This window comes from Leopardus geoffroyi, chromosome A1 (genome assembly GCF_018350155.1).
Source record: "Leopardus geoffroyi isolate Oge1 chromosome A1, O.geoffroyi_Oge1_pat1.0, whole genome shotgun sequence".
In the NCBI taxonomy this organism is placed as follows: Eukaryota; Metazoa; Chordata; class Mammalia; order Carnivora; family Felidae; genus Leopardus; species Leopardus geoffroyi.
The window spans coordinates 184,980,790-185,000,419 of NC_059326.1; the positions used below are offsets into that span (position 1 = coordinate 184,980,790).

The 19,630-nt window shown below is 38.3% G+C and overlaps 1 long non-coding RNA gene across 1 annotated transcript in view; it reads right to left on the minus strand.

Moving 5' to 3' along the window:
- Positions 1–15,101: 15,101 nt before the first annotated feature.
- LOC123611062 overlaps positions 15,102–19,630 on the minus strand; it is a 44,277-nt gene continuing 39,748 nt past the window's right edge. The window contains exon 5 of the long non-coding RNA XR_006718403.1: positions 15,102–15,249. This is a non-coding gene — a long non-coding RNA (uncharacterized LOC123611062). The remainder of the gene's footprint in view (positions 15,250–19,630) is intronic.

Sequence of the window (19,630 nt, forward strand, 5' to 3'; positions counted from 1 at the left end):
TTAGCATCTGGATACAACATCATCTGGACTATGGAAATGCAAAACACAAATACAGGCAAGGACATTGTCCCAACTTGCCTCTCCAACTGTATTCCTTAGGGTACTGCCAGCTGCTCTTAAAAATAAAACTTTTACATCCCATCTAAGTGTTCCTGGTGAGTAGGCCACTCTCCTCCACATGGAGATTTAGAGAACAAGGGTCGTCCTTCCATCTTGTGACTCAGTCAATTCCTAGGCCTCTGGAATCTCCTGTATCCAGATGAGAGACAGGGGAAAGGAGAGTAAGAGAGACACTGGCATTTTAAAACTGGCCCAGGAAATAATACTTCTGCTCCTTTGCCAAAATGGTCACAAGGCCACATCTGCATGCAAGGAGGACCAGGAAATGTAGTCCCCTAGGTGGGCAATTTCCTCCCAAGGTTGATCCTGTACCATGGAAAACACAGCACTAAATTTTTTTGGAGAGCTATTCTCTTCTACAATCACATACTCTCTTATATAAATATTTCTACTTAGGAGCTGTTTTTAGATCCCAATTATTTTAACTTGTACCTTATCATTGACTAGAAGTGTTACATCACATATTCCTACCTCCTCATCATTAGTACTTTTATATAGTATCGTGCTGAATTTGTTTTTCAAGATATTGGAGGATATCCAACCAGACAATAAAGATACCCACAGGTACACTATTAGGTCCAGATGTAATAATAGAAGCAGGAATATGGTACCATTGCCTTTCTTGTGAGGAAAGAGAAACTACTGATTTGTCTTCACTTTTTTGGCTACTCTGATTCCAGGCTTCACATCCATTATGGTGACAGCCTGGTTATAATGTCTAACTTTGCCTCAGGAACCTGGATCATGATGTGAGTCCAAACTAGCTTTGCCATCAACATCAAGAGGTTGTCCACACTCGTGCCAAAATCAGGGTTACAACTCATGGCTGTGCTAACTGTGGGAGGGGAGTTTAGATGATGGTTAGAAGTTGTGGTCCAAGATGATAGATGGCATGCAAGAGAAGGAAGAGATGTGTTAAGAATGCCTTACTCAGCATATCAGTTGAAGTCTCAAACTCCAGCTTGGCTTACATTTCTTATTTGAATTGTATCTTGTACATCACCTTTACAAGTGATGGAGAATCCAGGGATGGCTGGACTTCGTGGGAAAAAGACAACAGACTGATCAATGTAAAAACAGAACAAACCCCAAAAATTGTCATTCACAGGAGCTACACTGAAGGAAGCAGGAGAGTGTTCACAGTCCAGGTGACAAGAACCACCAATCCCCACTTTATAAAATCGTAATGGCAGTGTCTCTTTTGTCCCTGTGTATAGCTAAGAGCCCCACCAAGATGTGTCTTATGGACAGCCGGTAGGAGTAGCTTATGTCACTCAAGTAGGGAAAATGAGACCACGAGACTTTCAGGAGAGCAGGAAAAGACAGACCTTGTAATCATAACTTAGCAAACGTCAAAAAACCTGTTTAAAAGGGGTATTCCAATAACATTTGTTTCAATGAGATCATAATATTTGTGCCATAAAGCACAGACTCTATGAGCTGCAACTTTTGTCCAGGGTAGTAAATCATTAAGGATCTCTGGGCTTAGATTTTTAACTTCTAAAATGCATGCTGTAAAGTTCTGTTGATTATAGAGAATCTGATTTTCTAGTCAGCATCCACCAAAAGCAGCAACAGAAAATGCCTCTGTAGCACAGTTCTGCTGACTTATGATCCCTACTTTGCCGACTCTCATCTGCTTCTAGGCACAGCTGTTTTTAAATGGAACAGCACTTTATGCAAACAGTGCCAGCCTGGCCTCAGAGCAAGAAAGCCCAGAGAATAGGAGTTAGAAATCAGTATTTTATAGTTGGAGCCAAGAATTTGGACCATCACCTGCTATTTTTGATACCTGTGATCTTACATGGCTTGCTCTTTGCTGAAATGCACTGCCTGAGGCAGATCTTAGAGAGATGTTATGGCAACCCAGTTCTCTGAGTCCTTGTGAACATCTATGAGCCTGCCAAGAAGATGAGCAAATCGAAGGATAATGAAGACGGTTGTGGTATGCACAGCACCTCCTCTATCTTTGCTCAACCTCACGGAGAAGACTGCACCCAAGTCGATAATTACAAGATTAGAATCCATGTGAGTTTTGTTTTTCTATAGAGTTCAACAGTGCATAGTTTCTATTAAAAAAAAAAAAAAGCCTAAACATAATGAATCCACTCTGTAAGATGCTTGGAAGAGAGTAGAATTTCAGAGCCAACAAGATTGGAGTCATCAACAAGAGTAGGACCCTTGGAAAACTAAGAGAAGCATACTCCTTAAAGAGCAACACTCCCTTTGGGACCCGACAGAATGTTTCACAGTCCTCAACCTCCTCTCCTCAGCCCCTGGCTGCTGGCTACAAACTGCCATAATCCTACATCTTCCAAGACTTCCTAAAGCCAGGATTTAATCCATTAGGTAAAGTACAAATTGTAGTGTTTAAGAGCAAAGGCTTTGGAATAAGTCTGCCTTGTTCTATATCATGGCTTCACTACCTACTATATGATCATCAGTAAGTAACTTAATTTCTATTAAGCTTAATTCACACATGAAGGAAAAAGAGCTATAGATAGATAGATAGATAGATAGATAGATAGATAGATAGATCTTCTAAAGTAAATAGTAGTCACCTCTGGATGGAGGGATTAGGCTTTAAATTACTTTTATTTATTTTATCTGCATTTTCTAAAAATATTTATAATTGAGCATACTTTATTTTTGTAATAAGGAAAGCAAACATGTAATATAATAAACTTAACTAAGGAAATGAGAGCTTAAGTGAAATAATTGTTTTCATAGAATAATTCTTTAATGAATGCAAACAATAGTTAGATTTTAACTTTGTTCCTCTAAATGTTATAAAAATGCCAAAAATCAATTTGAAAATTAGTCAATGGGCTTAATTTTAAATAAAGGCAAACAAAACCACAGCACCAATGTAGCAAACTAAAATATGAGGCCTCCCCCATCTCCCACTTGGTCACTTGGTTCCATTCCTCCAGGCCTTAACTGGCATGGAAACTAGCTCCCTTGACAGTCCCATGGTGCTTCATATACCAGACTCTGCGCTATTTTCCAGATATATACCTCCCAGGCTTACCACAAAACTGTCCTTCCAAAAGATTCCAGCAAAATGAAACACTCTATTGGAAGGTTTTTAAACAAGTTATTGAAACACAGAAAGGACATTGCTTTCAAAGTTTAGCCTATTCCAAGAACCCTGTTGAGATTCTTGGCTCATTCTCCAATAGCTCTAACAAAATCCAACTGATAGAGGCAGTCTAACTTCATGATAGTTGATGGAGCACAAGACAACCTGATCATCAAGGAACTTCATCAAGGAAAAAACACACGTCATAAGATTGACAGCAGACTCCCAAAGAAATGAGAAATCTACAATCCCATGCATACAAAAGAGGAGACGAACAGAATTACAGAATAATCCTCAAATAAGAGAATCGGGCATAGTGGGCAAGCCCTGGCAGAGACAACATATACTGTGATTGCCCATGAAAAAATTAAAGTGCTGGAAAACAACTGCATTGGTCCCTGCTTTCAAGGTGACTTCACTATATTTTGAACGACAAGCCTCAAATCTATTACTCTAAATAAAGTGGAGGATATGCCTCCAAATGCCCCCAGATGAGCTTTGGAACAATGTCATTGTAATAATGGTAGTGTTGCATGAAACCACCCATCCCAAACTAAAGTTACTCATGCAGTTAAAGAAAAGGCTCCATAGCCAAATGTTCCTCTGTTCTCCTGCCCTGCATAGCTATAGAGCCGTTTATCCCATCCATAATCACGACTGAATTATCTACCAAAAGAATGCCTATTTTTACTTGTGCTGGAGAAACCCATTCCAAACTCCAAATTCTATATATAAGCAAGAATGCCAAAGTAATAAAAGCTGAAAAGAAAAATAACCAATCCCTATAAACAGAGCTTATAAACAATATGGAATAGAAATTTAAATATGTAATAATTATCTTCAAGAGATTTGATAGGATTTATAGCTATAAAAGGGCTCTTTGAAAATCAATCGTCAGTCTGCAAATTAAAACCATAATTGCTCAGATTTTTTTACACTAAATAAATCAGTGAAATACCAAAATGGAGATCAATTAAAACTGAATTAACCACATGAAAACCTATCAAAGAGAGAAATTATAAGACTAAAAACAAGAATCATGATAGAACTAAGAACTTAGATCTTTCAAGATAGATCTCAGAAAGCCAGTATCTGTCTACCATGAATTCTAGAAGAATGACAAACATGTAGAGAGAATATAATGAAAGAAATAAATATCAATTTTCCTTGACCTAAGGAAATGTTCCACAGGACATGGCCCACTGTGGAAAAAATAGCTAGTTGCACACCAATAGCCTTTCTCCCTGACTTCTTTTAATAGAACCCTGAGAATTTTAGCTAATCACAGAGGACCAGGCCAAATGATCTGTCATCCTCTCTTGCAAACCGGTCTTGTGACAAAATTCTCACCAGTAAAATGTGGATGAAAGTGATATGTGCAATTGTAACTCATTTTCTGAAAAGAATGACTTCCACTTTCCCACTCCTCTTCCTATTAATTGAAATGCAAATGTTATGGAAATGGATATTTTAGACCAAAGATCATCTAAAATAGTCATGCCCATTTGTTTACTTACTGTCAACAGGCTGCTTTTGCAGTACAATGGTAGAGTTGAAGAGGTGTAATAGAGGCCTTATGGACAATAAAGTCTAAAATACTTACTATCAGGGGACCTGGGTGGCTCAGTCAGTTAAGTGTCTGACTTTGGCTCAGGGCATGGTCTCATGGTTCATGGGTTCAAGCCCTGCATGGGGCTCTGTGCTGTTGGCTCTGAGCCTAGAGCCTGCTTCAGATTCTGTCTCTCCCTTTCTCTCTGCCCCTCCCCTGCTTGCACTCTCTCTCAAAAATAAATAAACACTAAAAATAAAAATAATAATAAATAATAAACAAAATAAAATACTATCTGTCCAGTTGCAGAAAAAATTTTCCAACTCCTGGTTAAAATTTCAAAGATTGACAACATATGTGTTGGTAAGGATAAGAAGCAACCAGAATGTGCAGCTTTGCCAGTTAGAGTGTAAAGTATTAGAGGCACTTTCCGATACTGTTTAGAACACAGTGTTAATAAAGTTAAATCCACAGCTGTCTTGTTACACAGCAATTCCACATCTATGTATATTTCCAAGATAAGTGAGTATATATCCACAAAACACATGTTCAAGACTGCTCAGAGCAGTTTTATTCATTATAATCAAGAGTGGATAAACAAATTGTGATATATTCATGTGGTGAAGAGCTACACAGCAATAAAAAGGAACAAATTACTGTTAGACCTAATGACACAAATTAAACCCCCAAATATGCTGATAAGTACAGGACAGATACCAATAGAATTTACTATATGATTTCACTTATATGAAGTTCAATAAAAGGAAAAATTAGTTTATGAGGATAGAAATCAAAATGGTCAGTGTCTGTGGAAGGTGTGTACTCACTGGAAAGGGCATGAGGAAGTCTTTTGGGGTGCTAGAAAGTTCTAGAACCTGATCCTGGTGGTGGTTACATGTACCTACATTTGTAAAAATTCAGCAAGCTAGGCACTTAAAGTGTGTGTACTTTATTGTATACATGTTATAAATGAATTAAAAAAAAAAAGAAAAAAGCTGAAGTAAACAAACAAAAAAGAATCAATGTACAAGATAGTTACTGTTGATTATTTTTTGTCAAAGAAACAGTGCAAAGCAGCAGATTAAATATATTTCCTGAAAATGTAGGACTTAAAAATGTAACAAGCTAGGGGCACCTGGGTGGCTAATTCAGTGAAGCAGGCTACTCTTGATTTTGGCTCAGATCCCTATCTCACGCTTAAGATTATCTCCCTCCCTCTCCCTCTACCGTTCCCCTCTTCATGTCAGGCTCTCATGTGCTCTTTCTCAAAAAAAAAAAAAAAAAAAGAAAAGAAAAAGGTAACAGCTAGAATAAGAGCTTATTCACTTGCTTAAGAGATAAGACTACGTGCTCCTTAGTAAGAAAGCAACTTCTAACACTAAAATATTTTCAAATAAATAAATTGAAGCATTCAGTTTCTAGAGAATTTTATTTTATTTTATTTTAGAGAGAGAGAGAGAGAGAGAGAGAGAGCACTCATGGGCGGGGGAGAGGGGCAGAGAAAAGAGAGAGTTTGACAGAGAGGGAGAATCCCAAGCAGACTCCATATTCAGTGCAAAGCCCAAGGAGGGGTGAGATCCCATGACCCTGGGATCATGACCTGAGCTGAAATCAAGAGTCTGATGCTTGACTGCCTGAGCCACCCAGGCACCCCAGAGATAAGCCTACTAAATCATGAATAAAAAATAAGTCAATGACAGCAATATTCAACAAATATTACAATGTTTAGTGAAAAGAATAAGACACCAAAAATGCACACAGTATGAGTCCATGCATAATAACAGTCAAGAACAAACAGATTTAAAGTGTGTACATTCGGAATGCATGCTTAGGTGGTAAAGCCATAGGAAAACAGGAAAGCGAGTCTCATTAAGTCAGGAAAGTAATTACCTTAGGCAATAATAAAATAGAACTTCCCTGTGATAAGGAAGTGATGGAAGAGAGGGGCTTCTTGGCATGCTGGTAATGTTATTTCTTGATCTACATGATGAGTACACTGATGCTCATGTCATTACTGTGTTAAACTGTACATTTGTGTAAGCACTTCTTTTAATGCATGCTTTATTTCACATAACCAAAAGGTTTAAAATGAAGAAAAGATACAGAGGATTTGAATAACAAGGTTCATCACCATTACATATATGTTCTTTCTTCATATATAAGTATGAATAATATATTCATAGAGACTGTTATAAATTCATATGAATTAAATATGTAATATACATTTTTTAAACTTTATTTTGAGAGAAAGAGAAAGAGAGAGCAGGGGAGAGAGATTTCACAAACCATGAGATCATGACCAAGAATCGGATACTTAACCAACTGAGCCACCCAGGCACCCCTATAATATACATTTTATATATGTATACATGTGTCTGTGTGTACCAAACAGAGAAGACACATTGCATTCAAATGCCTATAAAACATTTTTTTCAAAAGTCCATCATATACTTGACCAGAGATGATTTCATCTTTGCAGCAGATCCATAGTGGCTGTGAGTTTCCCATGCTTTCAGTTTCCAAGATGAAGTTTATGTGTGTGTTGCTATACTGTCATTATTTATTGAGTGTACGGTAGGGGTTGGGAAGATAATTTAGCTTTTCATTCATAGATTTCAAGGCACCAGGAATCATATCCATCCACACTGGACATAGGACAGTGCATTATCCTGAAAGCCTGGACTTTGACCTGGATGAGGTAAGTGAATGGGATTCTGGATTGTCTTTCTTATGGAACAGTATGTGAAGAAAGGTGTTCTGAAATATTTAGAAGCCAGAGGAACGAAGTAGGGTAAAGATGGCTAACAGATCACCAAAAATCTGTGTTACACTGCCCCACATAGTGTAGAGTTGTCTCAGAGAAGTGGCTGGTCAGCTAGGGACTACATTTCCTAGTTCCTCTTACCCTGAGTGGTAGTCATGTGACTAAATTCTAGCCAATTAAATGTAAACAGAATTGATGACCATGACTTCCAGACCTGACACATAAAGACCCCCACCCAGTACTCTATCCATATTGTCACTTTTCAGCTGGCTAGAATGGACATGATCCCCCAGGGTGACCCTAAAAACTACTTGTTTAGGGGTGCTTGGGTGGCTCAATCAGTTAAGCATCTGACTGATGATTTTGGCTCAAGCCATGATCTCACGGTTGTGGGGTCAAACCCTGGGTCAGGTTCTGCACTGGGCATGGAGCCTGTTTAAGATACTCTATCCCTCTTCCTCTGTTCCTTTCTCTCTCTCTCTCTCTCTCTCTCTCTCTCTCTCTCTGTCTCTCATACAGTCCCCAAATGACTGTATGGATATGCAGGTGACCCTCTCTAACTTTCCACCTACACGGTACTCCTTTGTGAGCAAGGAAGAACTTCTACAGTATCTGAGCCATCATTCATTTTGGGCCTATTTGTTAGAATAGTTAGGCTACACTAATTAACGCTGGGGAAAATAATAGTACCTACCCCACTGTGTGGTAGTGGAGGGTCAATGAAATCATGAAAAAAGAAAGCACAGGGCCTCATACATCTTAAGTGCTGAGTGTGTGTTAGCTTAGTAAGCACCCAGGAAATTATGACAAGGACTTTAGAGGCCTCAGAATGATTAAGTTTCAAGAGATGAGCTCTTAAAAATAAAGGAAAGTGATTGATGACAGTCTAGTCAGTCCATTTCTTCCAGTTAATCACTCTTTCCTCAAAGAATCCTCTGGGCTTGGTTTTAGGAGCAACACAGTAGGCAGCCACAGCACATCTGAGCAAATAAAGCTGTGAAACCAGCTTGATGTGCTAACCATCAGGGACAATGATGAACCAGCTGGAGACTCTGAGATGAGTCCCTAACATGAGTGAACACAAAGAAGGGAATCCTATATAAATACGTGTGCCAAGGTAAAGTTTTTTTCCCTACTTTTTCCCTTTCTGCTTTCAGCAAGCGCATGTGCACGTCCACACACGCATGCATACACTGACATGCAGATAGATGGCCGCACTGCAAAGAGTATTGGTGATTTTATTGATGGGTCTCTCAAATCATCACTAAAACAAAAATAAGCTGTTCACTTCACAGCTGGAGTCAAATGGAGTGATGACAGTTGTCTCACCCTTCTTTGATGATAAATGAGCCTTCCCCTGCTTACGCGGGTCCTTGACCCAAATTCACAGTTATTCCAGTGACCCAGGCAGACCTTTGAGAAGAAAAAAAGACACACTCACAAATGCCTAATGAAGCTTGTCTCAACTATTACTATTGTACCCTGTCATTCTAACTATAATTGATTTGCTAAGGTAGCTTTTTTTTTTTATATAAACAGCCTAGCAGACAAAAATACCTAATATAAATTAAACACATCTCTCTCTCTCTCTCTCTCTCTCTCTCTTTCACATTTCACCAGCCTTACTATCCCATGTTTATTTTAAACTTTCTATGAGCTTTCACATTCTCCTTTTTTATCTTGGAAGTAGGCAAATAAGTGTCTGGCCTTTAAAAATGCCTTTGGTAATAGGATCTTAGAATCACATAAAGAGAACTTCATCCCCTAGACAAGCTTTTTCATAAGGCGCAAATTTCTGTCGATTGAAGGTGACTATCTAGAATCGTCTTTGAAAATAGTTGGGAAACTACATCAGAGCTTTATAGGAATAAATGCCATGATCAAATAGCAATGTCTACAAAGACAGAGTATGGTGGCATATTAAAATATAGTCCTTCTTAGTTAAAGAAGAATACATAGAAAATTTCCAGAAAGCAAGGTATCTAGCCTACTGTGTAGATATAGATATAGGTAACATATATAGATACAGGAATCAATATATAGATATTTAGAATCTGAATCCTTCAAGGAAGATAATACAACTACACTTCAAAGCACCTTCCCCAAAATTGCTTATACTTGTTGGTTGTTTCCTACAACCATCTACTATAAACCCCTTGTGTTTCAAAACATAGAAATAAAATTAAACAGCTTACTCAGAGAAAGAGAGGGAAAGAGCTGTGAAAAGTAACAGCCTGAGATTTCTATGTTCCTTTCAAGAAGCAAACTCCCTGAGAGATCCTCGAGCCTGAGATGCTACTGGGAGCCATGTGCTTTGTGGCTGCCTGGATGTCTTTCTTCAACAATGGAAGGGTGTATGTTAACAGCCTGTAGTGACAAGACTCCATTATTGCAGGAACATAACATCTCAAAGGGACTCCCAGCTACCCAGAGGTTGTAGAGAGTTCCATTTAGCACCATCTTTGTGAGGCGTGAACACCTGACACAGGATGAAAGTGGAGGAGCCGGCCCTGGGGAGGAAGGGCTTTTTCCCTTTCAAGTTTCTGAACTCCTCTAGGTCTGTGGAGGTCCAAACCACAGAACCAAGGAAACTCAAAAGGAAAGCAACAAAAGGAGCCACAAATCAAAAGCGCCCTCTCCAATGTACAGCTCCTGCTGTTCTGCTTTCATTACGCACCAGCGTTGTCTGAATGGCTAGCAGCACCTCAGCCTCCTTGTACAAAGTCAACACACTGTATTGAGGAGTGTGTACAACTTGCAAAGGAGCAGACTGGCTGCCGGCTGAATTCTCCAGTCTGCTCCAGTTTCCCTCCATGCTTTTTTTCTCTGTGGGGCTGGGAGCTAGGGAGTTTTCTTTGTCCTGTGACTATGAGGTTGCTTTGGGATCTTTAGGAATACCATCAACCCTATCGCCATCACCACCCATCCCTCTATAGCCATGTTCTCCCTGAGAACTGTCCTATAATTGGGACTTTTCTTTGCCCACCTGCCACACATGTCCTCTTCTTTCCCCTGGGTCCCACTCTGCCACTAATTCTTTAAAGGTGTTTATGTTAGCCAAAGCTCTGTGTTGTAGGAAACAGAAACTCACTTCAAACTGAGAAGGAGCCTCTGGATAGCTCACAAAAATAAAGCAAGATCCAGGTTTTGTAGGGCCCAAAGCTTAAACAATAAAGTGAGGGTATCTCTTTAATTTCAAATGCAAAATTAAGTATGAAAGTGAGTATCAAAAAAGAGAAATCACAGCAAACTGCAAATCTTTAAATGTTGACAAGTGTCACAAATACCACAAAACCCAGAAAAATATCCTAATGTTCTTGTTAATTAACTGACTGATAACGCTTCTGTAATAACTTTGTTCTATTCCTTTTATCTGCTTGCTCTTTGATCACCTGTCCATATGACAATAGGTTTTTACTCTAATTTTCAAGGGAATAATAAGCTAGTTCAAGTCTTTCTTCTAGCAGAGTGATCAAAATTCATCATGGAAGGTGGGATGACGTGAAACATCACACACAGGTGTACTCCCTGTTTGTAGTACTGAGATCTGTCCTCTTTTAAGACAGAAACTCTGACAAATCAGTTTTCATGATTCACAAAAGAAAAAACATGATGCATTTAAGCTGCCTGAATTACATAATGAAACATATTCCTCCACACTTCCATTTTGACTAGACGTCAGTAAAAACTGAATCCTCCTTCTATAACTTTATTTGTTTTTTCAATATATGAAATTTATTGTCACATTGGTTTCCATACAACACCCAGTGCTCATCCCAAAAGGTGCCCTCCTCAATACCCATCACCCACCCCCCATCAACCCTCAGTTTGTTCTCAGTTTTTAAGAGTCTCTTAGGCTTCGGCTCTCTTCCACTCTAAACTCAATAACTTTATATTTCTGATTATTTAAATGTACAAAACTCTTCTAAAAATAACAATAAATGTACAAAGTTCTTTTAAATCTGTCTTCTCCTTTTCTCCCCACATACACTGGGTGCTAGCAGCAGTACAGTAGTTCCTGTACTAACCAGGGCACACTTTCCCACTGCGTCTTCCCTGCAGGAAAATGATTACGGACCAGGGGGAGGGGAGAAGAGGTGCGGAGTGGAAGCAGAAAGAGCAGCTTAGGGGCTCTTGAAGCCACCTATGCAAAGGATGGCAGCGATTTAGACTAAGGTAATAGTGGTAGAGATAGTAAATGATCGGAGTCAGACTTATTTTGATAGTAGAGCCAGTACGATTTGCCACTTAGATACGAGAGATAAGAAAATGAAGTGGAGGGATACCTGGAAGGCTCAGTCAGTGGAGCATGTGACTCCTGATCTCTGGGTTGTGAGTTTGAGTCCCATGCTAGATGGAGAGATTACTTAAAAATAAAATCTGAAAGAAAGAAAGAAAGAAAGAAAGAAAGAAAGAAAGAAAGAAAGAAAGAAAGAAAGAAAGAAAGAAAAAGAAAATGAAGTTGAGGATAATGCTAAGTAGATAACATGACCACACAGGATTATTTCTGAGCACTTCCTGAATGAATGCTTGTAATTCTGCCTAGCATGATGCATGGAACATAACTGGAGATCAATAAACATTAGTTAAATCTGAACCTTGTTTGTATTACTTCAAAAAAAAACTAAGGAGAATAAATTGTATGGCAGGTCCTTTATCATTACTGTTAATGATAACAAGCATTTCTGAACATTTCTTTCACTGGGCTATGCAAATCTGTTCAGGACAAGATAAGATAACAACCTAGGCAAATATTTAAAATAAGATATTGCCAAAAAAAAAAAAAAAAAAAAGCATGTAGAGCACAATCTTATATTTTTATCAAGTAAACACAACTCACACAAAAGAAGATATCTAGGGTGGTCACTTCAGTGCAAATGAGCCACCAAAGCCTAATTCTGACTGGAGATTTTGGATTACCAACCATAATGACTTCAACCCTCAGCCCTAAACACCCCTTTGTAATTCCTATTGGACCCTAGCTTTGAAAGTATACCCTTGTATGCTCTAATTTTTAATTTGAGAAATTCTTCAAATTTTTTTTAACGTTTGTTTATTATTGAGAGACAGAGAGAGACAGAACATGAGCATGGGAGGGGCAGAGAGAGGAGTAGACACAGAATCTGAAGCAGGATCCAGGCTATGAGCTGTTAGCGCAGAGCCTGACACGTGGGGCTCAAATCACAAACCGTGAGATCATGACCTGAGCCAAAGACGGACGCTTAACCTACTGAGCCACCCAAGCACCCTGAGAATTCTTACTTCAAATCCATACATGAAATTTATCATTGATATTTGCACCATATCATTTCACCACTTGCTTCAGTTTGCACCATAGAAGGTCTTATTCTACAATAAAATATTTGCAGTTAGTGAGGTTTTGAATATTTCCTCTTTTTATCTATGTTTTCAAAAATTTTGCAACAGCTATACATTACTTTGAGGTAAAAGTAAATATTTTTAATACAGTAAGACAAAAAAAGGTTAATAAAAACTCAAGTGGAAATATTACTTGATAACAACTCAATAATAACAACTTCTTAGTAAATATAAATAAAATAGAACCTAGGGGCTCCTGAGTGGCTCAGTCATTTGGGCATCTGACTCTTGATTTCAGCTCAGGTCACAATTTCATGATTCATAAAATTGAGTCTCGAGTCACATTCTGCACTGACAGTGTGGAGCCTGCTTGGGATTCTGTCTCTCACCTTGTCTCTTCCCCTACCAGTTTGTGCTTTATGTCTGTCTCTCTTTTTCTCTCTCAAAAATAAATAAATAAACCTAAAAAAAAAGTTGAACTTAAAATTTTAACTAACCAGAATTATTGGGATAGTTAAGGATTGGAACATTCTAATAATTCAGTATAATATTTTTTTTTTGTTTTTAGTTACACATACATGAACATCACCTTTGTTCCCTGCCTTCCACCTCTTGCCCTAATTCTTCCCTTTTCTACTTCCTTCCCCCAAGAATATAGCATAACTTATTAAGAATTTCCAATATACCATATGCAAGACTTCATAAATAGTATTTAGAACACTGGGCCTAAAGACATCCTGAAGGCTTTGTTCTCTGGTAGAAGAGATTTATGTCAGTATTTACTACAAAATAAGGAAATTTCCTTAAAGAATCTGGCAAATATTGTAGGTTGGCTCATGCAATACTTATTCAAATTCCCTTTCCTTCCCTTCTGCTCCTATAAGAACTAGAGAGATACAAACCCACCTTTCCAGATGTCCCTGCAACTAAGAGCATGCATGTGACACATTTATGACCAATGAGAAATAAGTGAATGTCTCCTGGGAATTTCTTGGAACCTCCTATCTGCTAGTTCCTGTCTGGAATGCAAACAATGGTTTGAGTCGAAGCAGACATCTTGGAACATAAGGAAAAAAAGTAAGAGAATCCCAGGGCCTTTGAAGCACATATCCTTGCACCATTCATCTAATACCAGACATCATACACCTCCAGACATATTTATATGAGAAAGAAGAAAACTTTATATGTTTTATGCCTACTACAAGTTCAGCTTTCTGCTACAGACAAAGGCAAGTCCTAACAAATCTGTAGGCCACATCCTAAAGTAACTTTAATGCCTTTAACTAAATCTCTACTACCTTATGTTCCAATATTAGCCACTTTATCCTGATATCACAATTTAGGAAAATACTAATTACTCCATGGTTCTGAAAAATTAAAATTGCTTACCAGGAAAAAAAAAAAAGGATCATACTAGGCTTCTTAGACTCAATGTCCAATTAATATATTATACATTTGTAAAATAGGGACATGTAAAAGAGGCAAATGAAATAAAGTCACAAACCTGAGGAATTTCATAAACAGTAATTAGGAAAGTTAACAGTCTTCACATTTTATAAAGTTTTGTAAATTTTTGCGCAGTTTATAAGTCCTGTGTTGTTAGCAAACCTTTCTATGTCAACCAACCAACTTTGCCATAATAAAGGTGACTGAGTGTTCAGAATGTGAAAAGGCCACTAAGTCCTAACTCAGAGATTTTTTCATCTAGTCCATGGCCAGGAGGGTATCTGCATCCCCCCAAATAAGAAGAGTACAAGAGAGACTGAGGCCATGAAAAGGTAATGGGCAGAAGACAATCTTACCAAGATTACATTCCATAAAACAGAATTGGCAACATCTGCTCAATCTACTGTAGATAAACAGTGAACTATTTTCCATCTCATTAACTAAGAGGATGAGATATTAAATAAACCCCAGGGGCCTCATGCTTTGTTATCACGTTTAAGGCTTGGCCCAGACTTGCTGCATTAGCTAATCCTTGTAATGGTTTACAATCTAAAATCCTACATAATTTCTTTCTTTCTCTCTCTCTTCCTCTCTTTCATACGCGCGCGCACACACACACACACACACACACACACACACACACACACAATTCCCAAATGGCTTAAAACCAAAAGTTCCTTCTTAATCTGACTGTCTAATTACTAGTCACTTAGCTTAAATTATTAACCATGTCTTCAGCTGTGATATATGATACCTGTAGGCCTGCAAACAGGATTCTAATAGAATTATCTAATTCTATTAAACTGCAAACAACTGCCCATTAAATATTTATTAGCCAGCTTGTATTCATTGAAGATAGATTGGAGTGTCAGCAAACCTCTAGGTTCCCTCTTCCTGGAGCTCTGTCACACAGAAGGTTGGGCCAAAACAGCCCATCAGGATCGTGCCAATTGATCAACTGCCAATTACCTATTTAATCAAAATCAATGAGAAAAAAAAAAAAGGTTTAGGAGAACTTACAAGGTATGGTATGGATTGTTTTTTAATACTTGGTTAAATAAGTAAATTGGTTGAAATCTAGCTAACTTGATTGTAAACACTTAAGGTTTATTTTACCATAGGGAAAACTGCTAGCAGTTAAATAATTAGATTTTCTTTTTCAGACTGGTGAATTGTATTTTTAATAAAGGAGTTGAAGAACTGTCAATTTTGGCCACCCAGGAGAGATGATTTTTGAGGCCACGCTTTCAGGCTACAATGCCTTCCTTCTTAAAGCCATATGAAAGATAACCTGACACCTTTGGCAGACAGCACTCCTTCAGATGGTAAGCATGTGGGCAGTTTTAAACAATTAGATTATGCAAGATGGCAAGTGTTCATTCACTAAAAATGCAAGAACCATCTGGATTCTCCCAGAGGATCTGGAGAAAATGAACAAGGAAAGTCACTCCTCTAAACAAACCACTTTCACATGAGTTGTTCAAAACCCCAAGTGTAAATCAATTCTTAATAGCAAAAGGCCATAATAAAGAATAAAAAAGAAGGGGAAGAATGTCATCTGACTCTTGTTCAACTAACTTTTCAGTAGTCAGAGAAAGACGGGCCAAAGAAAAACAGGAATTGCTTTAGCAAATAATCAGTAGTGATATATTTTTGCTTCCTGGTTGCTGTAATTAAGGATTCGATGTATAGGTTGATTCCTACTTAATCAGCCTTATAGGTTGATTTTGAGGAAATACTACTATCCAGACGCAAAATAATTAAAATAGACATGAAAATCGGCACTAGGAATCTCTAGTCATTTAAACACAAAGCAATGGGGAAGAAAAAATAAATTGCATTATATTCACATACTGGAATAAAGTATTGCAATGCAAATGGACAGACTATATAGCAACATAGAAAATGGATAATTTTGTAGACATCATGTTGAATGAGAAAGCCAGACCAAGAAAAAAAAGAAAAGAAAGAAAGAAACGAAAAAAATAGCAGATTCTGTATGATTAAATTTACACAAAATTCAAAAACAGGCAACATTAAGCTATGTTTTAAGTAGAATAATAGTTACCTTTTGGAGAGGGGAAAAGGGTAGTGATGGGAGAATTTTGGAGTAGCTTTCTATCCTTGATCTACGAGCTAGTTACAAAAATCTAGTCCCTTTGGGAAAATCTTTGCACTTTTCTTAATGTATGTATCCTTTAATAAAAAGTTTACTTTCGAAAAGTAAAGCAACAGAGCAATTTATTTGTGTGGCCTTAGGCAAGTCACTTATCTCTGAACCTCGAAGTTTCCATCATGTGTAAAATAAGCAGTTGGACAAGATAGTCTTCAGATTTCTGCAGATTGCAAAAATGCTTTGATTCTACAAAAGATCATTAGTCTCACAAGGACAAACTGGATCAATAAATCTATACTGATATCAACCTCATTTTGGCAGTCAAATCTTTACTTAAATAGTAAATCTTCAATCTTTACCTAAATAGTAAAAAGCAAATCTGGGGGCAGCATACCTACATAGAGAATCCTCCCTCTAGATAGGTAGATAGATACATATATAGAGATAGATATTCTCTAAAATAAAATAAAGCTAGATAAAAAGGAGAGATAGGGAACTGTCTCACTGTCAAAAACCCATCCCTCAAGTTTCTTTCAGCTCCTCATTCACGTGTAAATATTTAATCTTTGAGTTGTCTTATCCCAAGAGAGTCCATGGCTCTGAAATCAGACAGGACTGAGCCTCACAGGAGTGTAAAAAAAAAAAAATCTACCCAAAAATATGTCCTCAGCGCAACTACCTAAGTACCCAATGTTCCCATTATTAAAGCATCTTCTTTCATTGATCGGCCCTTCACCTCACAGAGAACTGGCCTCTGAAGACATAAGACATACGACACAAGGTTTGTGCACATGGAAGAGGAAATCCAAAGCCTACTGCATCTCTAGAAAAGAGGATGCTGACATTTGGTACCAAGATGGCATTTTCCGGCAAACTCAGAACCAAAAATCAAGAGAACATTGTAAGGGAATGGGAGCCAGGTATTCTCCCAGTGCTTAATCCCCACATAACACCAACTTAGTCCTGATTCTCCTCATGTCTCCACAAGAAAAATCCACACAATAAGAAAATAAAATTCCACCAATGTCTGCCTTTCCCTAAACAACCATAAGTCAACCAAATAAACTTTTCACTTTTTAAACTATTAATTATATATAGAACACTATAGGAGGACTGCTCAGAATTTCTCTTCACTCACTAAAGAAACCAGAGCATAGATCTCTGCTCATGAATCTCTGTAAGGATATAATGGCGATTCATTGGGGAATGAGCAAATGTCACTAATTCACAACCAAAATAATGGGCAGGGAAAAAATCTTCATCCCTCATGTATGAAATATTACAACTTTTAAATTCACTAGTAGTGAACTTTTAAATTCTCTAGTAGTGAATCTCTTAAAAGGACAAAATAAAGTACAAATCAAGAATTGTTCTTGGAGGAATATTCCTGGATCATGTTGTCAGGAAACAGATAACATGTCATTTCTCCTTAGCTCTCAGGGAGAGTAGAAGTGTCTGGAGAGTATGCAATGAGCAGGTTACCTGCTGCTGTCTTTTACAAATCTTAAACAGAGACCAAAAACAGTTTGGTTGGTTTTTCTTAATAAGGCACATGCATCTCCAGAGAACACATCCTCACCAGGCAAAAAAACTGCCTCTAAATGTCTTTTCATGCCTTCCCAGCTGGGACCAGGGTTTTGTTCTCTCCTTTAAAGGCAAAGGGCTCTGCTACATATCTAGGGAAAGGATGGGGCAGAATTATATTTTCAAGGCATTTGTTAAGGTGTCAGTCTGCTTCTCCAAATTGTAAAAACATAAGCTATTGTGCAAATACTATTTAACCCATGAAAAACGCCACTGACCTAAGCCCGGTATAGAAAGGTCCAGTGATAAAATAGGCTTTTTCCACTCCTACAAGGTGGAAACAAGTTGGGAGAAGAGACAAGAACACAAACAAGGAAGAAGAAGAAGAGGGGAACTAGAGCTGTTACTGCATCCAGAATCATTCCATAAAGAATTTATGGCTGCATAGATGCTGAGGCTCACCAAGATGCTACTCATGTAGCCATCCTTTGAGGACTACTGTGCCTGAGATTTCTAGTCTCCCACCCCATATCCATTTTTCTATAATAATACAAGTCTTTTCTCTGTACATGGCTGCCAGGTTAAAGACTACACTTCCCAGCTTTCCCTAAAATTAGATGTGGCATGTGACCAGGTACTAGCCAATGGGAAATATGAGTAGAAGTTACTTGTGCAACTTTCTGGTCACATCCATAAAAAAATAAGACATGAAATTCTATTATTCTTTCTGGCTTTCTTCCCACTTGCTGGAATTCAGACATAGTGAAAGCACATGCCAAGCACGAAGAGCGTCAGAAGGTGTTCAGAGGCTGCTGGGTCCCCACACCATGGATCCACTATATAAGTCCTAGATGGCTTACACTCAGCAGCCAAAACCAATATCCTAAAATTCACAATCACCAATTGCTGTTGGTCGGTTCTTCATAATCCTCAGTCCCATTGGAGTGATGATTATTTCTGCTCTGGAGATTACCCAGGCTCCCGTTAAGCATGGATGATCCTCCACTTAACAGCCTGACACAAGGGTGATCTCACCCCACCATTACTACCAAGAGTGTGAGGTTACCACATACAGATGACTTGTAGGGTCATGGTAGTTTGAATCCAGAGCCCTGTCCTAATCAAGGCAAGGCCATGATGAACCAGTTGCAAATCATCCACAGAATCTAGTCAGCAGTGGCTTTAAAACCTCTGATGACAGCTCAATAGCCTTTTTTCTCCAGCTGGGAAATTTGAGAGGTGAGCCTGAGCAGGGTCACCTGAATAGATTGCATCTGCCAAGACTTGGTGGCTAAATAAATGAGTGCATGTGGAATGGAAATTAGGGGGCCAGACCTAAAATAAATTTAACAGATTGCCTCCTCTTTAAGGGCTTCTTTTAATCAGCTGGTTTCATGAGACTTTGCTTTGCAGAGGAGGAGATGTGACTCATGAGCATGCTTGCTAGAGACAGATGCTTGTGGGTTTTGTTGTTTTTTGGTTTTTGTTTTTTAAATTCTCTCATACAGGGATCCATAAGAAATTTGGATGAAGAGAAAGGCCAATGATAAACATGATTGAAATCAAGGCAGATTTAGGGGGGTAAGATATACAGGATTTTTACAGACTCACAGTTCCTAAAACTATGTTCAAGGACATAAAAATGCGGGCACCTGCATGGCTCAGTTGGTTGAGCATCTGAGCTCAGCTCAGGTCATGTTCTCACAGTTC